Here is an 18,742-nt window from a genome sequence, read left to right as displayed (position 1 = left end):
CTTCTGGCCAGATGTTCTATTGATTTTGGAGTGTGCTTGTGGAGATTTTTTGACATCCAGCTACAAGGGCATAAGGATAGTCAGGTGATAATGGTGAGGAGTCCAAGCGTGCACTAAGCTTTCCAATTCATCCCAAATAGTGTTCAATATAGTTGAGGTCAGAACTCTATAGCAGGAGATCTTCCACTGTACACCATATTTTCATGCATCTGGCCTTGTGCACAGGTGCACTTTCATACCTGAAACACTACATCTGAACACATCCTATAATAATTGTGTGCCTCCAACACTTTCAACACCACATGCGTAGTTCATTCATCACTGTTATCTCTGTTAAAGCATATTATTACCACTATTTAGTATTAAATTGAATTAGTGCATTGCTATTACTATTACTATCTATTATATAGTATTAACTTTTGAATAAAAATGCTTTTATTTGGATTATTTGACCGATTAACATTTCCAGATTCAATTTATTAGTTGTCTATTAGATTCCTGCTTTCTGAAGTTCTGGACTTCTCCTGCTTGTATTGCAAATCCATTCATGGCAATGTGATCATTATGATCATTTTATTAAAAAATGAATCAAACACCGGACATGTTAATGAATCCAAGTTAGAATTTAATTAAAGCGGTTTCGGTAATAACTCATCAGACTGTCTAATTTTTTTATAAATATATTATTCAGGAACTACTGTGAATTCTACATTAATTACACTCGTAGAAAAAAAAGGAAATGCGTTTTTCACAGGTTCTTCGGAGGTTCTGTTTAAACAGTGTATGGTTCTACACTTTTCAGAGAAGAATAATTCAGGGTTATGTGATGAAATAACACAATAATTACCCTTTCTGTTAATTATTTATAGTATCCATTAAGCATGAATTCAACCTTCATGTAAATGATGTATTCAATTATTAAAATGATTTCATTGGAAGAGAGTAGAGCAGAATTGAATATTATATCTGGATGGTGTGTAGAATTATTTTAAATCCTGTACAAAATGAGTCCGGTGATAGATTGAAATAAGCGCCACAATTCAACACTAGAGTGATTTCCTTCATTCAAATGAACATTGTAGAAGTTTTCAAGTTCTGTACAGAGTGAAAGAGCCAATGCAGTGACCCCAGGAGTGGAGGTGTTGCGTCAACGCTGTTAATGATCGTTTCCTCCTTGCAAATCCTGACCTACAGCAGCATTGACGCAAACTGTTGCTCTTTTGTGACTAGGTGGATGCGCAGGATATTTGACGATCTTAGCATTTTCATAATCACACTCAGACTAAGCGTGAAGATGCAGTAACACTTTTTTTCAACCTGAATATCATGACAGATTCCCATCCAGCAGAATCATGAAGTGTCATTATTGCGCAGCGACCGAGGATGTATAGCAACATGTGTGTGTTTGTGTATATATATATATATATATATATATATATATATATATATATATATATATATATATATATATATATATATATATATATAGAGTATATAAGAGACAGTAAGAAAAGATCTTACCTTTTTGAAGTAAAGCAGCTTTGGCATGCAAGCCTTCTATCACACAAGCAGCTAAGAGTGAAGTATAGACAGAGAAATAGATGGAAAGAGAGATGGAGAAAAAGAAAGGAAGGAAGAATTTATGTTTTGCCTAGAGCAGATTAATCTTCAGGGATTTCCGTGCAAATCTCCATTAAAGAGAACCGTTTCAGCTGCAACAGAACGAGAAAGAGAGAAGAAAAGAGTGTGCACCAAAGCAAAGCTGCGTCCATCTGCTGACAGAGAGAGAGAGTCTGTGTGTATATGTGTGTATGAGTGAGTGTGTGAGGGAGGGTGTGTGAATGTGTGTGAGTGTGTATGTGTGTGTGTGTGTGTGAGAGAGAGAGAGAGAGAGAGAGAGAGAGAGAGGGACAATCTGCACCACAGTGTGGAGAGAAAGAGAAGCACATCAGAGAGAGCGGTTCGACTTCAGCCAATACACACAAACACACACATATGCATACACACATTTTGAATTGCTATACAGAGACTATAATGTGTCCCAGTGACTTATGCATTGTGTCTCCCCTTTACTGTCTTGGCTCACACTGCAACACACTACTGTAATCTAGTTCAGGCTCTGTCTCACAGTGTCCCATACTTCTTTTCCTCTGTGGTTCTTGAATATGCAAATTGAAGGAAACCCTCCAGCATTTTCAGCTGAATCTCTTTACTGCAGCTGAAGCCTGTGAACGTTGTTTACGGTTTTTCGAACGGATGAAAGAATTGAAAATAAATTCTAATAAATAGTTGGAGCAGAATTGAGTGAGTAATTCAGTAAACAGCATTTTCTCAACTGTATAAATTCCCGTTTTAGCGCAAGGTATACATTTTCAGAGGGCATATATGTTATTAAATGTTAATAACTGTTGCATCGATGATGATTGATATGTGCCTGTACTATTTGGGTAAGTCTAAGTAAGCAGATGTTGTATATGTGGAGGTAGTTGCTCAGTGGTTAAGACTCTGGTTTACTGACGAGAAGGTTGGGGGCTTAAGTTTCTATTGGGCCCTTGAGCAAGGCCCTTAACCCTATTGTACTCAAGGGGCAATGTATCATGACTGACCCTGCGCTCTGACCCAGTTTCCTAACATCGCTGGGAAATGCAAAAATAAAAGGATTTCACTATGCTGTAAGGTGACAAGTTAAAAAAAATAATTTTCCCTTTAATTGGGAAACTCAAACACATTTTGCATTACATTTGTACACTATATAGACACAAGTTTGTAGGATTTTTATTGGAACATTCCTACAATTATTCCCCATTTTCTTTTATTATAACCTCCTCTTTTTTGGAAATATCTTTTGAATTTTGGAGATTTGTGCTCATTTAGCCACAAAGGTGTTCATTAGGGTTGAGGTCAGAACTCCATTCCAGGCCACTCAAGATCTTCTAATAAAGAAACACAAAATGTACAGTTTGGTATGTACTTCCGTTTTTAAGTCAAATTCTAATTCTAATTTTATTTGTCACATACACATTCATTCAGAGTATGACATATAGTGTCATAAGTCACGGTCGAGGTAAAATTTTGGTAAAGTTGGGGGAAAGAAATGCAAAACAAAAAATAGCTTGTCGTTTTTTATTAACACAGTTTTTATTATTAACATTTATGAACATCACCAGTTCACATTTTTTAAACCTTTTTAAATAAACGGCTTGAATAAAGGAAGTGGCAGCGATTTCGAGCATGCGCAAAACAAAATAAACTAGAAATCCTAATTTGGCGTTCACAATCGTATTTCCAGTACGGTGTGAGTAGCCACGGTGATACTGCGCTATCTAGTTTCTTTTTTACACCCTTGGCATTGTTGTGTAGGTTTTTGTGGTTTAATAATAATAATTGAAAAAAAACTGTGACACTACACAACAGTGTGAGGTGAAGAAACTTGCGGTCCGCCATTTAATACGTTTCAGAGGGAACTCAGATTTGATCTATGTTCCACATGTAAAAAAAGGATTGCATTCGATGCGCCTAACCGAAAACCCTGTCCCGAAAAAGGTCAGTTCGAATACGTATACCATTACACCCCCTATCTTCCACACTAACCCATGTACACCATCTCGTCATGGAGCTGTAATCTATATGGACAAACGTTGATAAAAACCTGATTATAGGATTCATATTGAACATGAAACATCCCATTCTACATTTCGTCCCCGTTGCCTCTTATATTGACCTCAATTATTCCGGAAATATGTTCTAGATTTTCGAGCTTGCCTGAGGAGATTTGTGCTCATTCAGACAAAAGGGTGTTAATAAAGTCAGGTACTGATGTAGGTGATGTGAGGAGGCCTGGGGTGCAGTCAGCATTCACATTCATCCCAGAGGTGTTCAGTACGGTTGATGTTAGAGCTCTAGAGCAGACCATAGTTGTCATGCTGGTTTTGGTTCTACTAGTTTAAGTAAAAATTGAATGAAAATGTAATTGGTTTTTATGAAAATCCAATTATTCAGGAGTGACACTGATAATTCTAGAGGTTTACTTAAAGCCACAACGAGGATTCAATAACCTCTCTGAAGTTCCTGTAACTTCACTGAGAATTCTGCAATGACACTGAGATTTCTAGAGGTTCACTGAGCATTTTAGAATAACACTGCAGAACGGTGGAGCTTTTATTCTGCCCATATTCAACACCAAAAAAGAGATGACAGCATGAAATACACGCCGTTGAGTGAAGAGGTTGTAGAAGTTGATGGATGTGTTGTGTTGTGTGAAGTGTCAGTTGTGTGAATCTTGGCCCCAGTAAACTTGTCTCTCTCTCTCTCTCTCTCTCTCTCTCTCTCTCTCTCTCTCTCTCTCCCAAACCACACACACACACACACACATACACACTCACACTCACACTTCATGCCTGTCCCTATTTTTAGCCCCATTGATTGAGGTCTTATTATTATTATAATTGAGCAGAAACAGGAAACACTTCCTCCCCCCTGCAGATGTTCACTTAAATTATAGTCACTAGGTGGTAAATGTCTGACTGCACTACTAGGAGTTGTTTATATTTCATCACATTTCTCAAAAACTCGCATCTAAACATGGGTATGACAGTAAACACTGTATTAGGACAACACATCTGCACATACACACTCCCACACACACACACACACACACACACACACACACACACACACACACACACACACACACACTGCCACAAACCATCAATGTATTGATAACCACACAATTTTTTTACTTAAAGGCATAACCAGTTCACTGGGCCAAAATATCACTTGTGTTACGGTTGGTGTTTCTATGGCAACTGCCTACACACACACACACACACACACACACACACACACACACACACACACACACACACACACACACACACACATCAAACAAACAGCTTTCAAATATGTTTCGTAGTCGTGGTAGCACTTGTTCACCCGAAATTTTATATTCATCTTTATTTTTAAAGTTTAAATCATTGAAATAAACATTGACACAACATTGACACAAACTTATTTCATGAAAATAAATGAGTTCATTATACAAAATAAATGTTTCAAATACAAAATATTATGTAGGATTATTGCTTATAACACACACACACACACACACACACACACACACACACACACACACACACACACACACACACACATTTTTAGCACCATCGATTGCGGTCTTATTATTATCATTTGGAAAATCAGTTCCTCCCTCCTGCAGATGATCACTTCAATTATAGTCAGTAGGGTGCAAAAGCCTGAATGCACCATTAGGAACTGTTTATATTTCATCAAATCTTCTCCATAACTGATATCAAAATTGCATTTCCCAAACAATGTTTTACAGTTAAACTTGATGTTATTCGGCATTTAATTCTACCGCGAACCACGTGAGCGTGCAATACTCCCTTATACAGTGAAGACAATGTAAGAAAATCAGTGTCTTGCATAATGAATTTGCCAGGTTTTTATACATTTTTTTTATTTAGGCACAAAAACATCATTAATAGAATGAAATCACAGTGCTGGCATGGGTCATCTAGTCATTACACCACACCTAAAGACCAACACAGCTTACCCAGGACATGTATTGCTTCCAAACTTCACCATGGCCATCCATAGCTTTTATTGGTTTGTTTGTTTGTTTGTTTGTTTGTTGTTCTTACTCTCTAGCTCAATCATGATAAAAAAAAATGAAGGAATAACACAATGTCTTCACAACTTCATCTCTTGAAGTTCTGTCTAAGCACATCAGTACAACAAATGTTTAGTGATTAAAAATAATTCTTCAGATTAAAGAAAGAACCTCGTGAATGAATGTGTGTTGCGTTGAAGGTTTTAATTTTGTGGATTAAAAAAATCTATACATTCTTGAAATTGCAGGGTTTTTTTAAATACAGAGACAGACAACAACATAAATGTAATAATAACAGCATAACAGGATTTTGTTTCCACAGAAACTGCATAAAACAAATTAAATATCAAAGGCTGCTTTTTTCCCTTTTACTCATCATTAGCTGTCTCTCTCTTTGTTATCACCATCACTTGGTCTTTTCTTACCTCCCCCACTAAAGAATTGTTCGAGGCATCACTGTGTAGCACTTAATAATTAGTTGAAGTGTGGAAATGATGTTTTTTGGAATCACACTGTATGTAAATATGGATAGTGGCTTTTAAAGGGCAAAACGCAATAAATAATAGAGCGTTATATCTCACTCAGGTGGTTGGGGACCTCTGATGTAAAGCATCCAAATCAGCAAATTAGTGAGAAATTTTTAAAATAAATCAATAAATTATTTACAATTTTTATAGCATATTTGGAAGGTATCTACAATGTCAGCGTTGTGGAAAATCACAGGCGATACTGTATTTAACTTACAATAAGGTGGAATTGCTATTTATTGCTATAAAAATGCTATTACTTTAGCTATCATAAAAATATAATTGTATAATATTTAAATTATAGTATAATTGTTTTAGACTATAGATCAGTACAAATGTAATTGTGTTTTTTTTATCAAGTAGGTATAACTTGATTAGCAGAAATTCCATTATATATAATTATACAATATAAATAAATCTTATATATTTAACAATTGTAATACATTTAAATGAGTCAGAGCTTCTTTTTGTTTGTTTGTTTTTTTGCTGTGATGTATGGTTGATTATTTTCCTATAAACTACCCTCCAAAAAATTGTCAGGTAAAAATTGAACAGAAAATACAGGCAGCAGGGTTGCCAGACGTTTACTATAAACCTGACAGTACTCATACTGTAATTAACTTTAAAGTATGCTCTTGTAATAATAGTTTTGTACATTGCTGTATTTTCCTGGTTCAGAATTTTGGCTTTATATTATGGTTTTATCCTATGCACAAAATTTACCTCTCAGAACACATTTCAATAATCAGGGCGTCACAAGGCAGTGTACTCTGTGTATTTATTCCTCTTTTTGAACTTCTCAATTTTAATTCCTTTTAGTTTGATGTGTAAATGCCTTGTTGTTGCCTGAGGGCTCATTGTATTGTATGCAATGACAATAAAGTACTTTTTACAGTGCATAACAAGCCTATATATGCTACAGATTTCTACAGTTCAGTGCTTGTTTTAAGGTTATACTAATAACTTCCTCTGGGCTATGCAGAAGTGTGCACTGTTTTTGCTGTACACTGGTGGAGTTTTTTGCACTCTTGACCTTAGGTTTGTAAGTTTCGAAACTAAGACTGCCTGACTGAATTATTTGGATGTAGTCCATAATTTTTCCATTGTGTTTTTTTTGTCTTGTTTATTCCAAGGTCTGTATGTTCTTGCTCTTTTCCATGCGTATGTGTAAGATCTTACTTTTACTTTCTTACTTTTATTTACTTACTTACTTACTTTCACTTACTTACTCACTTACTTACTTACTTACTTACTTACATGATTAAACAATTGCCAACTGGTATCTGAACCAGTGGGCAATTGTGTTATTGTTGTGTTATTGTTTCCTTTTGTTTTCCCTTTGTAAACCAAATTTGCAGTTTATTACTGTTCTAATACCCTGACCTAAAAGATTACATTAACAATTAATCTTCGCATCAACTCTTTATCTAAAAGTAGAGACATGAAGTTCAATTATGTAACCAAACGTTTATTTAAAATAGACAGCAGCAAGTAAAAAACTTAAAATTAGCTTAACAAGCTTTTCTAATTTAACATAACACGCTCTACTCCTTCAGCTAAAGGAATTTTACCTATAGAAAAGAAACCCACAAACCTATAAGCACAATAATGCTGCTAGTTGCTAAAACAAACAAACAAAAAAAAAAACCGAACAAAAAAAAGTTGTTAACTTTGAACTATTAAAATGGACATTGTCTCAAACAGCTTTGCAAAGTTAAAGAGGTTATAAAGTTAAAATGTATCAGTTTAGTGTCTATGAGTTTGTTCCTAATAAGTTTATCCCTAATGAGCGTGCCATTGGCGACAATGAAAGAAAAACTCCTTGAGACATTATGAGGCAAAAACCTTGAGAAAAAACAGACTCCAAAGGGAACCACCCCAGCTGAACAGAGAGGTCAACAATTAAAGAGAACTCCTTGTGTTGGAAAAGGTGTTGGGATGAATCAGGCATAGTAACCAAATGTCACCATACAGAACGAATGTATTTCAGCGAGCTGTATGATTTGTCCTTAAAAAAAAGGATTATGCTTCAATCGAGGAGTCTCTCAACTGTTAATTCCAATATCACTCCACGAATGCATTGCCATTCAATGTATATTGCGGGTTATTATAAGAAATATTGGGCAGAATGCATTGTTTTCTACATTATAGCACTGTTTGGTACAGTATAGTCAAATTCCTCATTGTATTTCTCTAAATAAAGCAACATCATTATAACCTGTCATAAGATTTTGTTCAAATGAGTCGAAACTTTCTTTTGTGTTCAATGTTTTCTTGTGTTTGTGTCACTGCTTATGTAAGTAGTTGTTCATTATGAAACATAGGAGGAGGAAACATCTCGAACACCTGTGTATGACAGTTAGCACTGTGTGCGGGAGGTGTTACTGTCATGCTGTGAATGGTGTGAAAGAAGACGTGACAGAGGGGAAACCGTGTTCGGAAGTGATGATGCAGAGGTTGCAGGGCTATTTATGAAATTTAATCAAGCAGGAAAATGTACAATCGTCAACTGGTTGATGTAGTGTCATTTCCATAATTGAAAATGTTTTTATTATTCTGGATTGTCTGTATTGTCTTGTATAGTCTTGTTTTGTTTTGTCTTGTCTGTTTTGTCATGTATAGGTTTTATTTATGTCTGTACTTTTGAGAGTCACTAACAGCTGGAACCAAATTCCTTGTGTGTGTCAACACACTTGGCCAATAAACCTGATTCTGATTCTGATTATTAGTGTAAAAGTAGAAATTGGTCGTTCTTATTGAAAGCTGCCACTCTTGGGCCCTTGATCAAGGCCCTTAACCCTCTCTGCTCCAGGGGTGTTGTATTATGGCTGACATTGTGCTCTTACCCTCCTTACCATAACATCACTGGGATATGTGAAGAAAGGATTTCACTGTACACAAGTAAACGCCTCCTTCTTTTTTTAGCAGTGAAATGCTGATAAACACAAATAAGGAAGCCCAAACTACGGCCTGGGTGCAAAAGTTAGACAATGGTGATCTTGATTTGGCCCAACATGCTATATACAATAAATAAAAAAGGGGGGAAATGCAATCGACACAGATCTATATATAAAATGTAACATAACATTTTTGTTAGATTTTTAAGCTGCAAAAACTTCAGCAGTACCTCCCTCTGTGATCAGAATTTCAATCTAATGATCTAAAAAATAAATTAACTGAATCTTACTTACAATAATATCCTGAATTTTGACCGGTCTTAATGTCTGTCATTAGAGAACACTGATATTACAAGCATATGGCTGTATTGCTTATAGCTTGAATAGATGTTTCAGGCATTAAACTCTAGTGTGCTACAGTATAAATGGGATTGTTTCTATGATATACTACAAGTTTTATCCAACAAGAAAACATAATTTTTATTTAAACACATTATAAACACATTTCTATTTATTTACTTCTTTGTTTGTTCGTTCATTCATTTCTAAATACATTTTCGAAATTGTTGTTCAGTTCGAAATCATCAATGAAGGACTCATGGTAACATTAATTTTAATATAGTACAGTTTGGAATAATGCAACATTTAATTTTGGCACATGGCATCGTTCAAGTTCAATTGTTGGTCCCTTATAGACAAAGGTTTACTGTACACTGATAGAATTTCTGCACTACTGACCTGAAGCTTGTAAGTTCTGAACCCAGGGTTGCCTGATGGCATTGTCTGGATGTTGCCCGAGATTTTCTTAGAAACCTTTTTTGCTGTAACCTCGTGTTTGTGTGTGTGTGTGTGTGTGTGTGTGTGTGTGTGTGTGTGTGTGTGTGTGTGTGTGTGTGTGTGTGTGCTGTTTGGATCTTGATTATAAATTCCTCAGACCCTATGGCACTTGACCTGTTTGGATGAAAGGTTATTTATTTGATATTCATATTTTACATAATTTATTTCTCACTGTGGTATCTATAAGACTAAAAATCCAAACAAATAGGTCTCACCTTATTACAAATTAAATCTCAAAATGAAATGACTGAAATGTACATTTAGATTAACATCAGGATGAACAAAACATCCTGATGTATATCTTATAATTTATATGTCTGTTTTTAGCTTTAGTGCTGTTAGAGGACACTTTTGCCCTTCATAAAGGTCCCTTATTATCCCAACCAGAACAGAGCACCTGCTCTCTTTAATCACATCGTCGACATCCTGAAACTCGATATCGGCTTTTTGTGTTTGCGCTCGGCATCCGTCAAGACCGAGAGAGCGCTTATATAACACGAGGCGTTGGGCTAGATTTTATTTCAATCTGTTAATTGCAATATCATTTGCATACTATGAATATGGCAAAGACAAATCACGTGCTTATCAAAATTAATCACAGGTACTTTATTAATAGATGTCTTAAGATGTAAACATTTGAAATTATTTGGACACCTGACATTTCCAGCCATATGTGGTCGTTCCTAAATTGTTACCACAAAGTTGGAGGTGCACAATTGTATAGAATCTCTCTGTAGTATAAAATGTTTCCTTCAATTAACCAACATCAGTAAATGACTTCACTTACACCTTGTTTCTAAATAAATACTCCACAAGTACACGCCAAAATCTAGTAGAACAACTTCCCAGAAGAGTGGCGGTTATTATAATAGTAAATGTGGACTAAATTTGAAACGGGATGTTCAAACAGCACATACCAATCAGTCAGGTGTCCACAAACGTTTGTGCATGTAGGTTACATTCAAATGATCATTTGGAACAAACTCAGTGTAATTAAACTATATTAAGGTAATTAGCAGTATGACTGGAAGCATAACGAAGAAAACAGTGTGCCGTGTTTGTTTCTGTGCAGATTAAAAAAATATACAAACTGACATGCTGTAAAGCCTCTAAAGCTTCCCTACGGCATGCAGGAAATATTACATTTGTTTAATTAATTGACTGATTACATTTCTTTTTATTTGGTTGGGTAACTTGGGCGCTTTGGTAAAGATATGTCCGTTTCTGAGCATTGTGTTGCTGCATGAAAACCATTGCACATCATTTCAAATGGAATTGGAAATTCTCTTTATCCCCACCACACACAATTGTCTTACGATAGTTGTGAGGACTTTTCACTAATTATAAGGAAAACTTTTGGCTCGTTTATTTTTGAAATAAATTTGTTTATGACCTTATGACATAGTGAAGTGGCTGATGGTAAGTGTAACATAATCCTTTAGCATAATCCTGATACATTGGCATTTGAATGATATAATAGAGACTTTACTTAAAGTGAGTCAAAATTAAAATGTAATTATTATTAATAATAATCATAATAATAATTCATGGAACGAGTCTGTGGTGTCACTGGGTTTGTCAGCAACACTTTTTTCAATCATGATTAAGTCTTCACAAAAAAGACCTTGCATTTTCCTGGGATTTTTTTTTTTTTTTGTCATTTATAGAGAATATATAATATACTAACTTTCATCATTGGGAAATAAACACTTTCTGCCCTCTGGAAGAACAGCCCTGAACTCACTACATGCTGTTCGTAAAAAAATGCGCCGACCTTCACACCACTCACAGCTTTATCACCAAAGGGGACTTTTTGGTTTGGATTGTGTTGGTCTTGTGGGAACAATTTGGAGTACAGATAAAAAATAACAATTATTTCAGCTGTACTTCAAATTGTGTATGTGTATATGGCCAATGATCAGGGCACAGCCCACAAGAGCTACAGTTTTGGAGATGCTCTGACCCATCGTCTGTCCATCACAATTTTGCTCTTGTCAAACTCGATGTAATCCTTACATCTGCCTATTTTTTCTGCTTCTAACACATCAACTTTAAATACAAAACGTTCACATGTTGCCTAATGTATCACACCCACTAACAGGTGCTATGATGAAGACAGTGTTATTCACTTACTGGTCATAATGTTATAATATTATAATGTAACGTCTGGTCGGTGTATAGATTTGGGGTAATGGAGACATATTATGGACACTGTAATCTTAGTCTAGGGTTGATTATAATTTTATGTTGGTAAAAACAGATACAAATGTTCTTTTCTAGTTAAATGCTTTCTAGAATGATGTTAAACACTCCCTACTTAGACCTATGTTTTCTTTTTTCAGTTTTGACTCAGTTTAGATTTTTTTAATTAATTAATTTATATTTAAATACATATCTATCTAGATCAACTCCCCCACCATCCCCCCAAAAAAGCAATAAATGTGTTGAATACACCAGAGGACAAAATGTGTATTGAATTGAAATACTGTTTATTGGAATAAATCTCAGTGAAATACATTCTCTGAATCTTTTGTTAATAAAAATCACAAAATACTTATATTCATATGAGCAAAATGTATATAAGGTATATTCCCACTGATTCCTATTGATGCATCTTTTTTAGTACATCTAGATGCCTAGGCACAAAAATATTTTTCAAACATAACCTCCTGTTTTTTACACTATTGAAATATATTAAATAATATTGGACTGCTGATAAAGGAATAGCCTCAACCATTCTAAAAGTGCGTTCAGTCTACGTCAAGCTTCCTTTCTTCTAGAACAAAAACAAGTACAGTACATCAGGATCAGTAAAATAATCATTAAGAACATTAATCCACTAGGTGGCGCTGCAGCTCTGTAAAAACAGCAAGAACGAACGAGAGTAAATTCATTCCTAGTAAGATGTGAAACAAATAATTATTGGATGTTTTTGATACTAGTTGAAAAATAAATGTAGCATGAACTGAAACTATAATGAAATTTTTTACTTTTCTAGTAAATGCAACATAAAACGAGTAAATGAAATTTCAGGCAACTTCGAAAAGGACTTTTTGTGACAGTGCGGGGCAAATATTTTAAATGAACATTGTAAGCAGGGTAACACCAGATACAGATACTACTAACATTTTGTAATGTGGTGGATCGAGGGGGTAAATTACGTAAACAAAGTGCCACTACACCCCTCTTTGCTACACCTAAGTGCATCAATGTTTTGTCGAACATCTTGGTCTTGCGTGTTATTCCACTTTTATCACGTCAATAATCTTATGATGATTTAACTAATAAACAGCATGTTGAAAATATTAATGGTTTTTAGTTAGATTTTAATGTTCCATGAACATAGTGTAATCTCAAAAACAACCAATCCTCCTTTTATAAATGTTAAAAAAATAAAATCGTCACTCCAGGTTTTACTCTGAGTGGTACAAGTGTCTGTTTTTAAGTTGTTATTATAGAAACTGTAAGATTCCAGAACATCAGGATCAGTCTGTCATTCATGCTACAGTCAGAAGTCCTTTCACACTAATGCACATATTCTGAGCAGATTCCAGATTCCATTGTATTCAGTAGTACAGACATCCTGAACGTATTTAATCACATGACCGCATAACTGCAATTCAACTGTAACTTCTGTCAGTTAAGGTAGGACCAGCTTGCTAGCAGCTAAATCGTGTGATTGGTCGATTTTAATCGAAGGCACAAACAGGAAAAAAGTTTGAGTCAGTATACATAGAGTTTATACACACGTTCCATCCCATTTACACTTTCATAAACACAGATGTTCACACTAAAACCTTTACTCCAAACATTTGTTTCAGTTTCCCTTTAAATTGTCTTCCTCAGTTTAGAGAGACTTTTTAGTTTAGTCCAGGTTTAGTCCACATTCCTTACTATTTCTATTTTAGTAGTTTTCCCAATTGCATGAGAGTTGAGAAAGATACAGTGGATAGATAGATAGATAGATAGATAGATAGATAGATAGATAGATAGATAGATAGATAGATAGATAGATAGATAGATAGATAGATAGATAGATAGATAGATAGATAGATAGATAGATAGATAGATAGATAGATAGATAGATAGATAGATAGATAGATAGATTTACACACATATACACATATACACACACATACACACACACACACACACACACACACACACACACACACACACACACACACACACATATATATATATATATATATATATATATATATATATATATATATATATATACAGTAGTCCCCAAACTCATAGGGGTAACGTTCTAAGTCCCCGAGTTCATCAAAATCAAGTTCTGAAAACCTGTAAATTTTAGACGCGCCCCTATGGTACCTTAGTGGATTCATCTAGACATTATGTTACTTTATAAACATATATTGTATATATATTGTGTACAGTATTTGACCAAATACCTAGTTTAAAATGTTATTCCTAATGTTCGGTCCCGCTGCAGATTCCCACAAATTTTAAAATAATCTGCAACTTGCTGTTAGTTAGGTTCCAAATGAGAACCCGCTAATTTTCCGAGCCGCGAGTTCCGAACCATGAATTATCGGGGGTTGACTGTATATATAGTTATCGGGGATGTGAAATTGTTGGACTAAAATGCAGTTCTAATAAATTCTGATGTTTTGATCACCGACTTCTAATGTCATAAAGAATGACCAATGAGCAAAACTCTAATTTGGACTGATTCAAAGCCTAGCACTCATTTTCGCCAAACACTTTTTAATCACATTTTTGGCACTTATTTTTTTCTTCATCATTTCTTTACCAAAGACACAGCTGACTTTTCAACAGTATTACCTTAATTTTGCCTTTCCGTTTTTTTTTTTTTCCTTTTTTAGCATGACTCATTGTTTGCCCTTAAACGCATCCAGATTTGCAGACGATTTTTTCTTGCCTATGACTTTCCAGTTGTTACGAAGCAATGAACTGTTTTAATGTTTTAATGAATTGAACTCAAAGGCATGGCTTTATAAAAACTCATCCCTTTAAAAACATGTACATTTTGTGATTGATGATTGATCTACTGGGATGGACGAAGGAGCAAACATAGCAAACATAAGTTCTTTGGGACAGCATGGATACACAAGATTTCACTGTAAAAAAAATTATACAGAGCTATACGCAAAAGCACATTTTTTAAAACATCCTTGTTCTAAACTATGCAAGTGGACATTTCACAGCTCTACAACTGCATGTCCCTAAATGGCTGAGCCATGTCAGATTTCACAGTGCGCACTCAGAAAAATGTATAAGGAATGTATTAGGAAAAATTTGCTTTTTGAACATCACATTCCACATTTATAACTTTGTCTTTTTAGGAAGATGTTTCACGATGTTTTGGAGTGAACGTGTGGAGATTAATGTTAATTTTGCCACAAGTGTGTTAGTTATGTCAAAGTGATGTACTGATGTAGGTGAGGTGAGGAAGTCTGGGGTACAGTCAGTATTCCAATTAATCCAAAAGGTGTTCAACAGGGTTGAGGTCCAAGCTCTATAACAGGCTCTTCAAGATCTTCCACTCTGCCCCAATTCTTCATGGATCTTATTTTGTGTACAGGGCCATTGTCATGCATTTACAGGTTTAAGTCTCCTAATTCAGGTGAAGAGAAAAGTTTAATTTTACCATATCCGAAGACATCCTATACATTTGTGTGCCTTCAACTTTATGGGAACCACACATATGGCTGGAAAAGTCAGGTGTCCCAATACTTTTGTCCATATAGTGAACATGATAAAGTACACATTTTACTTTTAGATTGTATTACAATCTAATGGTACAAGCACACCATCATAGGTAAGCATTGGGCATGTTTGTCCTACTAAACAAGAAAAAAAAAAAAGCATTCAAATGACCAAACAACTTTTCTTCCTGATTGTGAAGCCACAGATCATCGCTTGGCCCCAGCAAAAACAATAACAGGACAATATTATGGTTTGTAATTGTTTTAGTGTCCAATTGGCAGAGTTTCTTGATTACATCAGAGGAAATGATGTCATAATAACAGCCTCTGTAATCCGACCTCCATGAAGCAAAGTGGAGTATAAAAGCATCTTCCTAATGACACACACATACACACGACACACACATGCGCACTTTGCCTCTGCTCAAAACCAAGGTAGGAAGAAGTTTTTTTTCCTTATTTATTATTGTTCATATAAGAAATGAATATCCTATATGATATTGTGAAGTAAGAGCTTTTCAGTATGTTTCTGTTGTGCTCATTATATACGCTTCAGTCATTACCATCAGCATCATTCACTCACTAACAGCAGTAACACACAGGGCAAAAGCAGATGGTTCTAAAGTGAACACGTAAATACATACTTAAAAAAGACAAATCGGTTCTAAATCTTTAGACGATTGTAGCTGTAAGAAAGCAGCTCACTCATGATAAAACCAGATGCTTGGCTAAACTTCTTTGCATGGCAAATCTGACAGCATCACATCTGTCTGTCAACATCTTATCAGCTTGCCTGAAAACAGCGTGTACAGTAGGAGTGAGAGAAGATTTCTTAGAATCCTTGAAGATGTGATTTTTAACCAAAAAAATATGCATACATATTCATTTCTAAATAATTATATATAAATATATTAGTTTGTAGTCACCATTAGTCATACAGATCAAAACTGCAGGATACAAAATGCCAATCAGGAACAAATCCTCAAAGGTTCCCCAAAATACTTAAAATTTTCAGAGTGAAAGTGAATTTTATTGAGTCTCTTAAAGGCAATGACATTTGGATTGGAAACCACATTGTTATTGTTATAGAAATGAAAAAAATTATAATAAGTTAAAGTAAAATTTCTATATAAAATAAATGGGGGTTTTTTGCTTTCTTTTCAAATTGTATCTATTAAAATCCATTAAAAAGTTTTCTTTAGATACATTTTTATACCTTATACCTGCTTCAAATTTCAAAATATAACTTTATTAAAAAAATAAATCAATAGATTGTAGATGTAAGTATAAATCTGAAAATTATACCAAATAATCACTCTAGAAAAATGAAAGTTAGAAAAAAAAAAGTAAAAAAAAGAAAAGCTGATTTCAGATGGGCTATAAAAAAAAAGGCTGACATTTGCTAGAGCTTTAGACTTTTATACACCTTTATATACTTATTTTGACTTAAATATAAATATATACAGTATACCAAAAAGATGTCCCCAAGTCCAAAAGACACCAGGATAATAATTTATTTGTTAAAAATGTTTGATTGCATTGGAATTACAGCATGGTTTGATTACAGCACTCTGTGTTTCATTGCTTCAGTGTTTACTGCAAAGTCTTTATATTTGCATATAGCAAAATATGAGTGTGTGTAAGCAAAACGAATAAAGTCCAGCTCAGATAAAAAGGCAACTGAATACCCTGTTATTCATCTTAGAGCACTGAGTCTCTGATTGAACTGATGTGATTCAATTAAATGAAATTGGTGTGAAATTGCAGAAAGTCTCGAATAGAGAGAATAGAGTTGTTATTTTAAAAGCACAGGCATTTTGGTCATTGTTGAGATTAAAAGGAATTAACCTGCTGTGAAAGTTCAGCCATGCCGTGTCACTGTTAGTTTCACATTATACAACCTTAAACAGTCATCATTTTTATGAGTATAGTTGGTATTATCAAATAATTAAAAACCTTAACCTAGTGAAAATTTTAAATAATATATACTTATTCATTATTTATGATGTAACTTTTTTCCAGCTACTTTAGCTACCTAAGTGTCCATTACAACTCATTCTGATAAGCCGATTTTTATAACAGCAGAAAAGCAAGAACAGCTTTGCTTAAGCACTTTCTCTAATAAATAAAACAATCTTTCTATAGAGACAGTAAAAAAAAATTTTTGAATTTTTTTGATAAAAGGACAGCAGAATGTTCATTCAAATGTAACTATAAATGGATAAGAAAAATTTGACATTAGACAAATTAGACAAATGTGCATCAGACATTGGAAAATTTTACTGACAATGAAATGTTGCGTAATACCAGATTATCAATGTGATTTCAGACTAATTAACCCCAGTGTACAGTATATCCCATTTAATCTGCTTTAATTGTGTTCTGACATCTGCCACGTTCATGAGGAGCGTGGATGTTATTAAAGGTGCTTGAGACAATGTGAAAGGTGCAGCTCTTTATATAAACATTCACAAGTAAATATGAAAAAGAAATCAATTCATTTTATGACTTCACAACAAGAATCTATATAAACATAGTATGTCATTGCAGGGTCTATGGAGACTCGTGTGCATATTTATTTTTCGTTTTTTCCTCCTGAAGCTGATGGAGTGTGTTCTGTTTTAATAATATGGGCTAAAAGTGCAGTCTGCCTTATACAACCATGAATGCATATCATATATTTACACAAGTCAAAGTAAGGTTGTCGTCTTATAAACACAGACTGACAGCTGGATTGTGGGTGTTGAACCCTGAACTGTGTACAAGGTGGAGTGTGTACAGTAGTGTGTCATCTCATTACTTCTGTTTGCTCATTGCTTAGCAACTAGATTATCTGCTTAATTTTGAAAATAACATTCATTTCCTATACACTCTGCACACACTGCATTGATCATTTTCCACTCTGGATACGGCATGACGAGACGAACTATCTCGAACTATATGTGCTATAGTTTCGGTGTCTAATAAAGCATTAATTTATACTATATGAGAAATTGAGGGCATGCTGTGAAACAATTTCCAAAACTTGAATCCATGTAATGCTTTCTGGGATTGTGAGGACGCAAGGAAATTGATCCCCTGCTCTAAAAGGTCAATGAGTCACTTTTTAATTTCAGAATTTCCTTTCATATGTAATTTTAAAGATTGTTTGTC

The 18,742-nt window shown here is 34.6% G+C and overlaps 2 protein-coding genes across 2 annotated transcripts in view; one reads left to right on the top strand and one right to left on the bottom strand.

Annotated features, from left to right (window-relative positions):
• The window catches only part of kcnb2b (potassium voltage-gated channel subfamily B member 2b), a 98,144-nt gene extending 96,373 nt beyond the window's left edge, over positions 1-1,771 (bottom strand). Inside the window, exon 1 of the mRNA XM_046834173.1 lies at positions 1,522-1,771. The gene's annotated coding sequence lies outside the window, so the exon portion shown is untranslated. The remainder of the gene's footprint in view (positions 1-1,521) is intronic.
• Positions 1,772-18,576: 16,805 nt separating this feature from the next.
• Positions 18,577-18,742, top strand: part of trpa1b (transient receptor potential cation channel, subfamily A, member 1b) — a 28,068-nt gene continuing 27,902 nt past the window's right edge. Inside the window, exon 1 of the mRNA XM_046833558.1 lies at positions 18,577-18,679. The gene's annotated coding sequence lies outside the window, so the exon portion shown is untranslated. The remainder of the gene's footprint in view (positions 18,680-18,742) is intronic.

The sequence above is a fragment of the Silurus meridionalis genome, chromosome 21 (assembly GCF_014805685.1).
Source record: "Silurus meridionalis isolate SWU-2019-XX chromosome 21, ASM1480568v1, whole genome shotgun sequence".
NCBI lineage: Eukaryota > Metazoa > Chordata > Actinopteri > Siluriformes > Siluridae > Silurus > Silurus meridionalis.
The sequence above is the reverse complement of the archived record's forward strand: the minus strand, read 5'-3'. Positions and strand labels throughout refer to the sequence as shown.